The following is a 14541-nucleotide window of genomic DNA, read 5'->3' as shown; positions in this document are numbered from 1 at the left end:
AAAAAATTATATTTTCACATCAGGAGACACATTCTTTTAAGTTTTTTCCTGTTATCAAGAAGGGAGGGCTAGCAACACAATGATTAATCGTGCATGCTCTGGCCCTGGGGATCCTGGGTTCAGATCCTGCCTTTGCTACTTGCTTGCTCTGTGATCTTAGGCAAATCACCTGACCTTTGTGTGCCTCCATTTCTTTATGTATAGAATGATAATAGCAAGAGTTATCACCCCATAGGGTTGTCGCGAGGATTAAATGAGTTAATACATGTCAGGTGATTATAATGGCACCAGGTATATTGTTAGTCAACAAATACTGGCTGCTTGTATTTTTATTATAAATAGTACTGCAGTTAATCTTGTTATACTTGGAGGATTAATTAATCTTCTTATACCTGAGTCTCCATGTGTGTCTTGTTTGTTTGTTTAGGGTTTATCCCAGAGGACAGTTTTGGATAATCATTTCGAGAGCTTGAAATACATGTTGCTTCTAGAATTCAAATTCCCTTCCAGAAACATACAAATGGGAAACTTCCGCCAATACTGTGTCAGTGATGGTTTCACCCCATCCCAGAAGTGCCGTGTTTTTTAATTTAAAAAAATATTTGCTGAACTGGTACTGTTTTGACTTGGCGCTCCTTTGCTATGAGAGGTTTAATGTTTCTGTTTATTGGACCTGTGTATTCTTTCTTATATGGACTGTCTGTTAATGTGATTACCAATGAGGACATGGTAGAAAGACAGTGATCAAAAGTAGGAAAAATACCAGGTTATATAATTTATTTGATAGTTATCGATGCTAGGCCAAGCTTTTTTTTTTTTTTCCTTCCTATGACATGATTTCCAGTTAATTCAAAGGGGTGTTTGTTTGTTTACTGCCCTGAGGAGGATCCACAGACTGTCACAGGCAGGTTGTCCACTTGTGGGGATTCTGCGCTGCATGAGGGTACCTCCTCTGGGGGCTGCTATTCAAACTGGATACATCCTGGAGCTGTGTGTTACTAAACTTCTGATGGGAGGAAGCGGAATGTCTTAGAGAAGGGGTGCTTCTTCCCAATTCACACAAAGCCTCCTCGTGAGATGGGCTGGCCCTGTGACTAGGGTGTGACAACTGCTTCCTTACACTTTGGAAGCGTGATAGAAGGCAGGTGGTTTTAAAGAAGTTTGACGAAGCCGTTGCCAAAAAACCCCCACAAAAAACGGGCATCAAGTCAGGCTGTGGCAGTGGGGAGACGGACAGGTGGGTTTGAGTGGTTCAGAAGGCATGTGGTCAGTCCCTGCGGGTTTGAGGGGCTGTGGTGGCGCCGTGAGGGGAGAGGAACGCAGATGTGTAAGTGGGTGCATTGCATCTGTCATATGGTTGTCCAGTACTTTATTTAACCATTCTCCCTTTATTGGATGTTAGGCTGCTTCCAACTCTGTGCTATTGTAAGTAACTCAGTGATGAACATCCTCGATATTCCTTTGGTCAGCTAGGTAAGGACTCATGTTCTCCAGCCAGTCTGCTTGTGTTCGAAGCCCAGGTCTACTGCTTTCTAGCTGAGGGACCTTGGGCAAGTTACTTAACCTCTCTGGGCAACAGTTTCCTTCTCTGTATAAAGAGAACGGTGGCAGTTCTACCTCATAGGGTGGTCCTACGATTAAGAGCTCATAAATGCTTGGTACAGTTGTCCCTCAGTATCTGCAAGAGATTGGCGCCAGGATCCCCGCGGATACCAAACTCTGCAAATGCTCAAGTCCTTTGTATAGAGTGGTGTAGTATTTGCATAGAACCTATGCACATCCTCTCATATACTTTAAATCACTCTAGGTTACTTATAAGACCTAATACCAGGTAAATGCTATGTAAATAGTTGCCAGTGAATGGCAAATTCGAGTTTTGCTTTTTGGAACTTTCTGGAATTTTTGGGGGGGATATTTTTATCTGTGGTTGGTTGAATCCATGGATGTGGAACCTGTGGATTCGGAGGGCCAAGTGCTTGATATGTATTAGCTAACGCTGTTTGTTACTGTTATTTCCTAGGGTTGAGGCCTCCATGTGGTGTAGTGCGTTCAAGGGGCATGCACACTTTTAAGTGTCTTGATACATTTTGGAGGAGACTTTGTCAGGCGGTGGAACAGCAGTCTCGCGGCAAGAAGGTACTAGGCTCTCATGAGACAGAGAGCAAACCTGTGTGGCTGGAGTAGAGGCTGGTTATCACCAGGACGTGCTTTGATGAGCAGGCGAAGCCCAGAGCAGAGAGGTCTCCTGATGCCAGGTAGAGACGTGGCTTTGGTTTAGTCTGCACGTGAGTAAGGTAATAGGGAGTCATGGTGGGTTCTTGAGCAGGAGAGTGGCATGAAATGTAAATGGCCAAGTAAACATTACCTGATGGATCTCCAGGACCAGGAAATCATCCTGCTGGCCGTCTGCTGACTTTCACAAGAAGTGTGTGGCTTCAAGGCACCTTATCGGCAGAGGGGAAATGCTAGTAATATACAGACCTCTTGTTCTCTGTGTCCAGGTTGGCAGTCTCTTTGAGGGGCTGCTGGAAGTGTGCAGGGATGGCCTGGAGGCCAGGTGCTACCAAGTTCCTTGTGGAATTAGGAGCCAGACAGCTTTAAACTGTCTAGAGAGCTTGTGAGGTCCACTCAAGGGCCTCCAGTAGGTATTTGCTGGCTGGCTGGCTGGATGGAAGGCATTTACTCTCTAGCTTTCCTTCTCTTGGTTTCAGAAGAAATTTCAGTTTACCTCTTGAAGGGAGGAAAACCCAGAGTCTGTTTCAACTTCGAAAAATTGCATGTTAATAAGAAGAGGAATGATAATAGTTTTCTCTGATTGAAGCCTGTCTGTGGGCGGGCCCTTTGCCTGCTGCATTCCGCATCTTGTCTCATCGAACCGGACACCTGCGGGAGGCAGGTGGCTAAGCCTGGAGAAGTTAGCGGACTCACCTGCAGATTATCCAGCGTCGTTCTGTTGTTCAGTTTCCCTGGACCTCAGATTCCAGTGAGCGAGTTAATGACGGTCTTGCCCTCCCAGAGTTAAACGCATAAGCAAGCAGCGGGCACTCAGCACGTCGGGCGTGCTTGTGGAGTGTTCGTTGTTATTTTTACGGTTTCTCCAGTATTCTCATTGCTTAGGCCATAGACATCGTTTATTGGACACACACTGCCCCAGTGCGGGCCTGGCAGGCAGACTTTGGGAGGCTGTAAGCTGCACTGGTTACCAGCATAGCTCTGAGGTCAGACGGCCTGGGTTTGAACCCATGATCTGTGTTTGGTAGCTTTGTCATCCTGGGTAAGTCATGTCACCTCTCTGAGCCAATATTTCCTCTTTTGTAAAATACAGATGATTTACTTCACTTGAGAGACAAGATTAAATGAGATGATACAGTTTAGGCTCTTTGCATAGAGCTTAGCACCTTACAGATGCTCATTAAATGTCAGCTTTTATTATTATTCTCATCATCATCATCATATCTTGGCTGTGGAAGGACAAGGATGGGTACGATTTTATCTCATGGAACCAAGAGACATTGAAAAACAAGAATAAGTAATAATGAACTATGTGCCAGGCCTTGTTCTAAGCACTTTATATGTAGTAACAATCTGATTCCTCGTGGCAGCCCTACAAGATAGCTATTTTCTGATGAGAAACTGAACACAGAGAGGTTAAATAACTTATCGAAGATCCCACAGTTGGTAAATGGCAGTGCTGGGTTGGCCCCTAGGAAGCCTGGCTCTACAATCTGTATCCTTGATCATTTAGCTTTTCTACTTTGAAAAAGTTCAGAACCAGGTTAATTTGTCTGAAGATCCTTTAGCTGCTCTGAGCCACTGACTTGAACCATTTTGTGGTGAGCTGGACTCTTGAATTCTGCAGCAAGTCACCGAGGCCAGGTAGGTCCATTTAGGACTGTGGCATGCCTAACGTATGAGAACCTGGGGTGAATACGGTCCCTGGATCGATGCCAACAGACAAGCCGGGGTGTCTGAGGTGTCCCTGGGCCCTCAGAGAAGTGGTGGGCTTCTCTCGTGGGACGTCTGGCTCCGGGTGGCTCTGACAGACAGAGTGGGGAGTTGTCTTGTGTTTGCAGGGAGCCAGCCCTGCTCTTTTGACCCCAAGAACTTGCCTCCCAGCCCAGGACTGCCTTCTGCAGGGGGAATCCCTGTTGCTCAACTTCTTTTTTCCAAAACGCAGCCCCGTTCCCATCTCCATGGACAGTTTGGCCAGCAGGGCCGCTGCGAGGTGGGGCGGAGTGGAACAGTTGAAGTTTTCCAAGGAAGGGGAACCCCAGCTGGTTCTCACATTAAGGAAAGGTGGACAGCCTCCTGGGCTAATCTTAGCCCCCCTGTTGGGTCATCGGCACCACCAGCTCCAAAGTTCTTTTTATAGCCGTCGACTGAGATGGAATTGGCAGTTCCACTCCAGCAGGATGACAAATTGGAGGACGGTGGAAACACAGTAGGAGAGGGGTAGCGTGGTGTTTCTTAAGTTAGAAAAGCTCGGTGTTTTGGAAAATGGCATCTTATTTATAGCAGCAGTAATAGTAATGATTATTATATTGTTTTTATGACCATTTTTAATCATTTGCATGACTTCCAGGAGACCGTATGTGCTGGCCCTTGCCCGTCTCTCTGATTTCAGCTTTTTTGACTCACCCTCTTGCTCCTTTGGCCGTAGCCACACCGTCTTCGTTCTGTCCTCAAACACCCCACACTCCTTTCTGTCACAGGACCTTTGCTTTTGCTGTTTCCTCATGGGTTGTGGCCTCCTTCTCCTACAAGTCTCAGCTCAGGGCGACTTTCTTAAGGAGCCCCTCCTTGACCAACTGCTCTGAAGTTGTTCAACCTCTGCCACAGCCCTGTCCCTCTCTGTCCCATTGCCCTGCCCTGTTTTCCCAGTAGTAGTTAGCTCTGCTGGAATCATCTTGTCTCTGATGTCTCTCACGTCAGAGCTCCTTGAGGACGGGGATGTGGTGTTTGCTGCTGTATGTGCAGCATCTAGAACAGCCCCTGGCACTTAGTAGGTGCTTATACATGTTGTTGAATGAATGTGTCCTCTCCTTGAATAGTCATACTGGCCCCGAGAGGCAGGTGCGTTACCCCCATTTTACAGATGAGACAACTGAGGCTCACAGAGGTCAAGCCATGGGCCCCAGGTCAGCTCACAGCAGGTAACAGAGCTGGAATCCCAGGCAACATTTATCATCAATCCCCAAGGAATCTCTCTAGGCACATCCAAGAGGACAAAGAGGAACCCAGCAGAACGATCAGCGTCTTTCCTATTTACCATTTTCAGTCATTGCTGAAAAGCCTTTATATATTCTGTGAAATTTAAAAAATGTGTAATCTTCTAGGCGAAGGTCACGCCGGGAAGTCCAGGCTGTTCCTGACTTCAGCTGGTAACCCTGGCGCCCGGCCACCCGGGCCTCAGGCGGAGTCGGGGGTCCCAGCAAAACATTGCAAAACAGGAAAAAATCTAAGGACACAAAAATAAAAGTGATGTGGCAGCGGAAACCGGGTTGCCATGGCTTTGAGCGACTCGCTGCGCCTGGGTGGGATCCAATGTTTTGGAAGGTTCCTCCACATGACACAGGGTTTTGGAATTTTTCAGCTGGTAAATCTTTCTTAATTCAGGCCCCCGGCCCCAGCCAAGTAGCTCCCTGGCTCTCTGTGTCCCGCGGGGGCGTAGGTTGGAAACCTGCCCGCGTCGGATTACTCAGCTTTGAAACTTAAATTGTTTGAAGAGAGCTTGTGTTTTGTTTTGTTGGACGATTTTCTGGACCACTCTGATGGCAGAGGCTCCTATCACCTGTTGAGAGGGCAAATTGAAAGGAGGCGTGGGTGGTGGAATTCCCTCTTTCCCACTGAGTCATCATATCCTAATGTGAGTCACTTTATGACTTGGAGGTTCCCAAAGGTTGTATTTTGAGCTTTGTTTAATAAATACAAATGCATATGCTTAAAATAAAAATTTTTTGCTAAATTAAGTACTTTTCCATGAATTAGTGCCCTGGAAACATTGGAACTCGCTTAGAGAAGACACCTCCTCTTCCCACCTGTTTTTCTCCGTGGGTTGGGCTTCACCCGGTCTGGTGTCTTCTGAAAAAGTGACCTGGTCTGGGAGTCCCTCTGCTTTGGTCTTCCCACTGGGAGAGGTCAGACTCCAAGCTGGGCTTGCCCATGACTAAGGCTCTGTAGACCTTTGCCCTCGGTGACTCACGTCCACGGTGTCACTGGCCCCCGGAGCTGGAGCCCACCCCTTAACACACAGCTGGCTGGGACACAGAGCTTTCCTCCAAAGAGGCCAGATCGCCACTCGGGAGCCCCACTGGAGGTAGAGAAAATGGTCTTATTTTCAGAGGGCTGAGTATTTGCCCAAACTTCAGTCCTCTTGCATGCGAGAACAGACTTTGGAGTGAAAGGATCCTTCTGTTTAAATGCCTGAAAAAGAGGACACAGAGAAATGTTTTCTAATTAACTCGGGTCCTAGTGTTTCCACCATCAGAAATTGTTCTTGGTGCCAACAGACGTTCTGTAATTTGCAATTAGCAGGCTGGAATTTCCACCTCCATCGAGAAAATCATGATATCTTTTATTGATGAACGGCCTGACACCCTCTTGTGTTATTTTTTTTTTTCCCCTACAGTTGTGGTTGCATACTTTTTTTTTTTTAAGTAAAAATTGTGTGTATTTAAGGGGTCGGCAGGCTGGATTTGGGATCACCCAGCAGATTTGGCTTGAAGCCTGGATAGGCCTCATATTATGTGCTTTGGGACTTAGTTTCCCCATCTCTAAAATGGTGTTGGTGGTATTTCAGCAATAAAAGGAGATCAAGGATCTGAAAGTGTCGGGCCATAGGAGGTGCCCAGAAAATGTCAGCTGACCTTCCATGTGTCCTCTGGGAGCTCAGTTTACTTAACAGGGAGTGGGGAAGGCAGGCCTGTGTTGGTTTCTTGTCTGGGAGAAGAATCCTTCCTGGCACGGGTGCGTCTCTCCCCTCCTCTCAGCCTTGACCCTTCAGACTCTTGCTGTCACACCCGATACAGTGGAGGCAACATGACTAATGGCCCGCCCCCTGGCCCCATCTTACAGATGGGAAGCCAACTCACTGAGGGAGATTGGCAGACTTCCTTGAGGTGACAGGGCACATCAGAGGAAGGCGGGTTCCCAAACTCCCACTTCCCAGTTCCCAGGGTGACTGTGTGAGCTGGCGTGGGACATCTAGAGATGACAGCCCATCGCTGAGAAGAGGTGCCCCTGGAGGCATGAAAGATGAGCTGAAATCCGGCCTCTATGTAAATGACCTGTTGTTGCTCTTTTAGCCTCACTCCTCTGCTCACTCAGCCCCCAGGACTGCCTTAGTTGCTCCCCAGATGTTTATTAAACCCCTACTGTGTGCAGGTTCTATGCCAGGCACTGGGGGCACATGACATACGAGATCCCTGCTCTCAGCGGGTGGACAGTCTCAAACTTGTTTGTAAGCAGGTCACTTTGAGACAGGGCGAGTGCTGTGAAGACAGGGAAACCAGTCCTAGGAGCAAGAGCAAAGGGGCTGGAAGTTAAGAGAAAAATATAGGATGCTAAGTTAATTTCGAATCTCAAGCAGTGCATTTCTTTAGTATGAGTATGTCCTGTGCAGTGGCACAGAGCTTGGGACAAACTGGTAGTTAAAAGAGTATTCATCATTTTCTGAAATTCAGATTTAACTGAACGGTCTGTATTTTTATTTATTAAATCTGGCAACCATGGACAGTGCAGTCAGGGAGGGCTTCCCTGAAGAGGTGGCTTTGAGCAGAGCCCTAAAGGCAGGAAAGAGGGAGCCATGTGGATGGTCAGAAGAGTGTCCAGGGCAGAAGGAACTGCCCCGTGCCAGGGTCTCAGGATGGGGATGAGCTTGGGGTGTTTGGGGAACTGAAAGCAGACCCAGGTGGCTGGTGCAGGGTGAGAGTGAGCGGGAGTGTGACACCAGTCAAGCCTGGAGAGGTCGCCAGGGAGGGGGGGGTCAGGTCATGCTGGGCCATGTAGGCGTGGCGAGGAGTTTGGATTTCATTCCAAAAGCGAGTAGCCCTTGGAGGCTTTTAAGCATGGGGGTGTCATGATCTCATTTACATTTTTACCTTTTTTTTTTTTTTTTGGCGGTACGCGGGCCTCTCACTGTCGTGGCCTCTCCCGTTGCGGAGCACAGGCTCCGGACGCACAGGCTCAGCGGCCATGGCTCACAGGCCCAGCCGCTCCGCGGCATGTGGGATCTTCCCAGACCGGGACATGAACCTGTGTCCCCTGCATCGGCAGGTGGACTCAGCCACTGCGCCACCAGGGAAGCCCTCATTTACATTTTTAAGGTTGCTCTGGCAATCTGGATGGAGAATGGTCTTTGGGGGTTGGGTGCAGGGACAAGTGGAAGCTGGGAGGTGACTGAGCAGCGGCTGCAGTTGTGGGACAGGGCAGGTAAGCCCACTAGGAAGTGGCGGGGCAGGAGGAGAGTGGGAGGTGTGGGAATCAAGGCACTCCTCTCCAGCTCTCAGGAAATACACAGGGGCAGTGGTACCATTTCGGGTGGGGGAAATCCTAACTAAGGGGCCACTCCCAGTCCCCCCATCTGCTGGGCTCGTTAAGCCCGTGCATCCAGGGACCATGCGTTTTCCTGCTAGTTAGCAGTCGTAAAGAGCAGACTGAAATGACTTCAACCATCTTCATCTAGCTAATTTGAAAAAGCAGGGCCAGGCCTGGGAAGCGTCACACACAGTTTCCTAACCCAAGCAGACACTTTGATTTCCTCTCCGTTTGCCTCGAGCCCGGTGGCACGCTCACGGCCCCAGTGAGGACGGATTGCTTTCCTCCTCCTGAAAGCGTGCGCGTTTCTGCTGTGAGTGCTGACACGAGCCCGTTGGTGACACGAGGCTGACTGCTAAGGCTGTAGCCCGGATCCAGCGCCAGCCCTGCTGCTTCCTGCTGCTCTGCTCCATCGTAGGGTTCAAGAGCTGCCTGCAAAGAGAATCCACTCAGCAAACCCAAGTACAGGGGCCCTCCGTCCACAGACGCACTGGCCATTGAGGCATCGTTCCCCCGGCACCGCGGCCAAGTTAAAACAAAGGCTGTGGTGTTACTTGGGCCATGCGCTTCCTCCCACCCCATTTTTTTTCTCTTGCAGAGTCTCGCTAAGTCTTCTCTAGACCCAACCTCTTTGCCCAAAGAAATTGGCTCTTTTCTCTTCGCCTCTGAGTAAAGACTTGGAAGAGCCTGTTTTGTGCTGGCTGCCAGCCCGTGTTAATTTAGGACAGGGGAAGTTTGCCCGAACATCTGCTGGAAAGACCGAAGTCCTTTATTTCATCTCAGCCAGAGCAGGAGAAGCAGACTTGGTCTTCTTGAGCCTCTTCTGTCCTGGGCAGGTTTTCCAAGTCCCAGACCTGGGGTAGGATCCGGAGGTGGGTCATCTCGAACTCGGGCTGAGCGGCTCTGGTTGAGTTTCATTCCTTGTCTGCATCTGTACTCCAGGCTCATTCCTCCTCAGTCCGTTCACAGAAAGGACTCTTCTACAAGGGTTCGGTGATTTCTCTTTGTGGGGTCTTTTTGCTGGAGAGGCCAGTAGTCAGACACTTCCTGAGCTCTGGCTGTGGGCTGAGCGCTTGGGAATATGAGGTCAGTTTGTTCATTTAGTCCACCATTGTTTTTTTTTTTTTTTGCGGTACGCGGGCCTCTCACTGCTGTGGCCTCTCCCGTTGCGGAGCACAGGCTCCGGACACGCAGGCTCAGCGGCCATGGCTCACGGGCCCAGCCGCTCTGCGGCATGTGGGATCTTCCTGGACCGGGGCACGAACCCGCGTCCCTTGCATCGGCAGGCGGACTCTCAACCACTGCGCCACCAGGGAAGCCCCACCATTGTTTATTGAGCATCTATTAAGGGCCAGACACGTAGTGCTGGGGAGAAAGCCAAGAGCAAGACCGCCATGTGGCCCTGCTCTCCGGGAGCCCCCAGCCTAGCAGGAGAGAGAGATGGAAAACCAGTGGGCTGATAAAATGATGTCAGAGAGTGGAAGGTAGGAGAAGAAACTGACAGAGGATGGGGGGACCTCCCTGAGCCAGACCTGAAGGATGGGGAGGAACTGGTCCTGGTGAGGTATGGAGAAGGGCAGGCATGGTTGTTGGAGGGATAGAGGAGGCCAGTGTATCCGGAGCTGAGTCGGGGGTCAGAAGCTGAGGAAGGAGGCAGTGTCCCCATCCCAGCAGAGGTGAGGAACCTTGAATCCATTTCTCTTTTGAGCTCCGGTGGGACCCAGGGCCCTGCCTCCTTGTCTGGGGGCCATTGAGGGCAAGAGGGCATGTGTGGCTTGTGTCAAGTCCCCAGCAGCCTGCAGGGGGCCTGCTGTGCCGTAGGAGCTTAATCCACACTGGGGGTCCATGCCCAGCCTCCCTCTAAGGTCGTGGCCCCAGGGGGCTCCTGGGAGACAGACAAATCAACAGGCAGTTGCAATATACTTTTTTCTTAAGAGAAAAACTTTATTTTAAAAATGCACATCAATTAAAATCGCCCATAATTCTACCATGTTTCTTAAATCATGTGAAGGAAGATGTGAAGGTCTTACCCCATCCATCCAGTCCCAGGCGTGGGGTTGTGACTCTCCAGGCAGCTTGGGGCACAGGTTCCTTAAGCATGAGCAGAGATGTTTATAGACTCACAAAGTGATGTCATGCCTCATGTACTAGTCTGCTACACTTTAAAAATTCTGCTTTTAGGACTTCCCTGATTAAGAATCTTCCCAAGGGTTAAGAATCTGCCTGCCAGTGCAGGGGACATGGGTTCAGTCCTTGATCCGGGAAGATCCCACATGCCACGGAGCAACTAAGTCTGTGCGCCACTACTACTGAAGCCCGCGTGCCCTAGGGCCAGTGTGCCACAACTACTGAGCCCACGTGCCTCAACTACTGAAGCCTGCATGCCTAGAGCCTGTGCTCCACAACAGGAGAAGCCACCTCAATGAGAAGCCCACGCACTGCAACAAAGAGTAGCCCCTGCTCACTGCAACTAGAGAAAGCCCGCGTGCAGCAACGGAGACCCAACACAGCCAAAAAAAAAGAAATAAGAAAAAAAAATTCTGCTTTTTAATATAGCAGGGATGCATTTCTAGGTGAGAAAACATGACCGTCCTTATTTGAAGATATTTCTGTACCATACCAAGTATGGATGGCCCATGATCGATTCAATCTGTCCCTATCAATGAATACTTTCTATGGCCATTTTATTTATTTGCAATGAGAAGTGTAGTGCAAAGAACTGAAACGAGAAGCTGTGGTACCCACCAGAATACTGGGGTCGAGATGACCAGCCAATTCTTTCTCCTTAAAGTTGGGCCTAAGATACCAAATTCTAAAATAATAATAGTGATAACAGTGCTCACTGTGGGCTGGGCATTTTGCTAAGGATTTTACGTACAATTTCTATTTGAATTCTTACCACAGCTCTTTGAAGTCAAGAAATTAAGTTTATTTTCTGGCCTATGAGGAAACTGAGGCACAGAGGTTAAGATACCATTCAAGGGCCACACAGCAAGTACATGGCAGTGATGGGACTTGAACCCAGTCAGAGTGACATCAGGCTGAGAGAGTCCTGCCAGCGTTTACTGTGAATTCCACTGCCTCCTGGAAGGTCCATTCAGAGGATGGGATTAGTATGTTCTCTTGGTGAAACCCAGGACCTATGAGTTGGGATTTCATGTGGGGTGGGGGGATGGAAGAAGAGCCCGGGAATGGCCTTGAGGTATTTTGTAAGGCGCATGCTCCCCTTAGAGACCAGCCCCCTTGGTGTGTCTTCCATATGCTATGTAGCATCAAGGGCGCAACGGCAGCTGTCACTTCCCGTTGAGGGCTGGTTTGTTCAGAACGGAGTAGAACGGAGTGCAGGGACGGGAGAGGCACAGCCAGGCTAGATGCCTGAAACTGCCCTTGGGGCTTTTAAAAAGTTGAGATAATGGTGTAAACACCCATTTTTGAAAGGAAAGAAACTCAGGCACCATGCCACCTGTCTCCTGTAACAGACATTGTCCTTTTGTAAATTCCCTCCAGCCCATGCCTGCAGGCAAATGTATTTATAACTGCAATCAGAGAATGTTTTTTTATTATTTTCTGATTGAAAAATGCTTGTGTTTTTTTTCAATCGTGGAACAAATGCAAAAAAATGATAAAGGAGCCAATATTTATATCATCTGTTGCTGCTAGCCCTGCTGCTAATGCTTGCCAATGTCTGTTGAATGTTTATACTCTGTCTGGGTCTCTTCTCTTGGAATGAACCTGTGATGTGTAGGTGCTCTGATTATCCCCCTATTTTGGATAAGAGACAAAGAGAGGTAGAGTATCTTATCCCAGCTCACACAGCTAATTGGGGGCAACACAAGGAGGGATTCAAAGCTGGGTCTGTCCGCTCCGGAGTTTGGGGTATGTAGGATAAAATGGAGAGCATTCTGGTGACCCATAGAGGGGAAGTCTGTTCCGGCAACGGAACACGCCCGAGAACGCTGGGGGCTCCAGTACACGTGTCGCTGGAGGACGCTGGGTGAGTAGGCATTTCCTCCGAAACCCCACAGGCTGCTTTCCTGGGCAGACATCTGGAGCTTGGGGTGTGGCCGCCTGGCTGCCAGGCTGGGGCTCGGGGGATGGCGGTGGGAGGGCTTCTCATTGAGCGGGTGGAGGGATGACCCTCTGCGGCCCACGCTGGGAGCCCTGTGTCGACACACCGGGGCCCTTGTTGGGCTTTGTGGTGGCCAAGGGCCTCCTGGGCACGTGGTTCTGGTTTTGAAGCAAAGAGAAGGTCAGGTCCTTGGAGCAAGGGGCCTGTGGTCCAGGAGGAAGGGAAGCGAGTTTTCCTGTCCTGACAGATAGGAAAGGGCCGGGGGTCTTTCTTTGTTTTTTTTTTGGGGGGGGGCGGTATACAGGAGCAGAGTGGGACGCTGCCTGAGATGATATTGGGCGGTGGCTTCTTCTGGCCAAAATGTCGTACAGTCCTGAGAAAACCTCGGGCACATCCCAGTGGAGGGCCTTTCTGCAGAGCACTGACAAGTTCCCCTCGTCACGGTGTGGGGAGAGGTACCTGTCTCTCAAAGGTCCACTAAGGTAGGGCCTGGAAGGTAGATGGGAGATGTGCGGGCCAGGGCAGGGGGCTGTGGTGAGGTGGCACCTGCAGCACCATCCGGAGAGGCCGCCGTGGTCCAGTTCCTGTCGGGGGTGCCCAGAGCGGCCAGACCATCTGAATTTTCTTTTTTTTTTTTTTTTTTCAGGAGCAAAAACGTCATTTTCTGGTGAAATCTCATTTTGAAATGGCAGCAGCTAATTAAAAAGCTGCTAAGCCACACTATAGGCCACAAAACAAGCCAGAGCTCTGGGGTGAGGCCAATTGGCTTTTAAAGAAAGTAGTAGGAGGGGTGAGAATGGTGCCCCAAGAGGCTGGAACGGAGGCAGGAGCAAGGTGGGGCAGGGCCTTCAAGGCCGCCGTGGGATTTTAGATGGTATTTCTGGAGGCACAGGGGAAGCAGGGAAAGGTTTGAGAAGATGTGCGTGAACCTATGCGGTGGATGCGACATAAAAAGATCGTCCCTATGTAGGACCTTTCTCCAGCCTCCCAGGAAGCTGGCATCTTCTCTCTGCTTAGTAACCTTCAGCTTCTTTCCTTGAAAGCATTCCCTTTGTTATTGGACCGTGCCAGTTGTTGGTTTAATAACTGTCTACCGCATGTCTTTGGACAACCCCCCTTCCTTCTCTGGGCCTCAGTTTCCCTATCTGATGGTGTTCGGCTGGCTAATTTTTAAGGCTCCTGTCTAGCACCTGTACCCTAGAATTCTATGGCTGTTGCTGGGTGGCGTTTTGTGTATTATGTACGCTCACCGGAGATGGAGACAAGTGTGAAATTTGGGGAGAAGGGCTCCTTTCCATTTCTCTCGGGTCCTTAGACCAGGGGAAGGGACTTTGAGGACTCTCCTCACGGTGACACCCTTTTCATCGCACCGTCATTTTGTATTTTCTATGCTTCATCTCCCGCTTATTGGCGTGAGTCAAGGAAGAGAGCTGGGTGGCAGCTTTATGGACCCAGCTCAATACTTCCCAGTCACGTTTCTGGGTACTTCTCGCTCTCTCCTCCCAATTTTGAGACATGAAAATGGGCCTTTCTTTTCTAAGTGAGTGACGCTCATACATGGTAATGAACCAAACCCAGAGAGCCATGGTACCATCAGTGGCAGAACTCAGTTCAGCCACTGAGAGGCTAGGGGGAGGTTGACACACCAGACGTCGACATGCTGTTCATTTGCTCAATTAATTTATTACTTGATCCTCTAACTTAGAGCTTGCACTGCAGTTAGTGAATAGAGACGTGGGATTTTTTTGTTTGTTTGTTTTTTGCAGTACGCGGGCCTCTCACTGTTGTGGCCTCTCCCGTTGCGGAGCACAGGCTCCGGACGCGCAGGTTCAGCGGCCATGGCTCACGGGCCCAGCCGCTCCGCAGCATGTGGGATCTTCCTGGACCGGGGCACGAACCCGTGTCCCCTGCATCGGCAGGCGGGCTCTCAACCACTG

The 14541-nt window shown here is 49.8% G+C and overlaps 1 protein-coding gene across 4 annotated transcripts in view; it reads left to right on the top strand.

Annotated features, from left to right (window-relative positions):
- NFATC2 (nuclear factor of activated T cells 2) overlaps window positions 1-14541 on the top strand; it is a 159392-nt gene that overhangs the window by 94509 nt on the left and 50342 nt on the right. The window lies entirely within an intron of this gene.

The sequence above is a fragment of the Globicephala melas genome, chromosome 15 (assembly GCF_963455315.2).
Source record: "Globicephala melas chromosome 15, mGloMel1.2, whole genome shotgun sequence".
Lineage (NCBI taxonomy): Eukaryota > Metazoa > Chordata > Mammalia > Artiodactyla > Delphinidae > Globicephala > Globicephala melas.
This window is presented reverse-complemented; position numbering and strand designations above follow the sequence as displayed.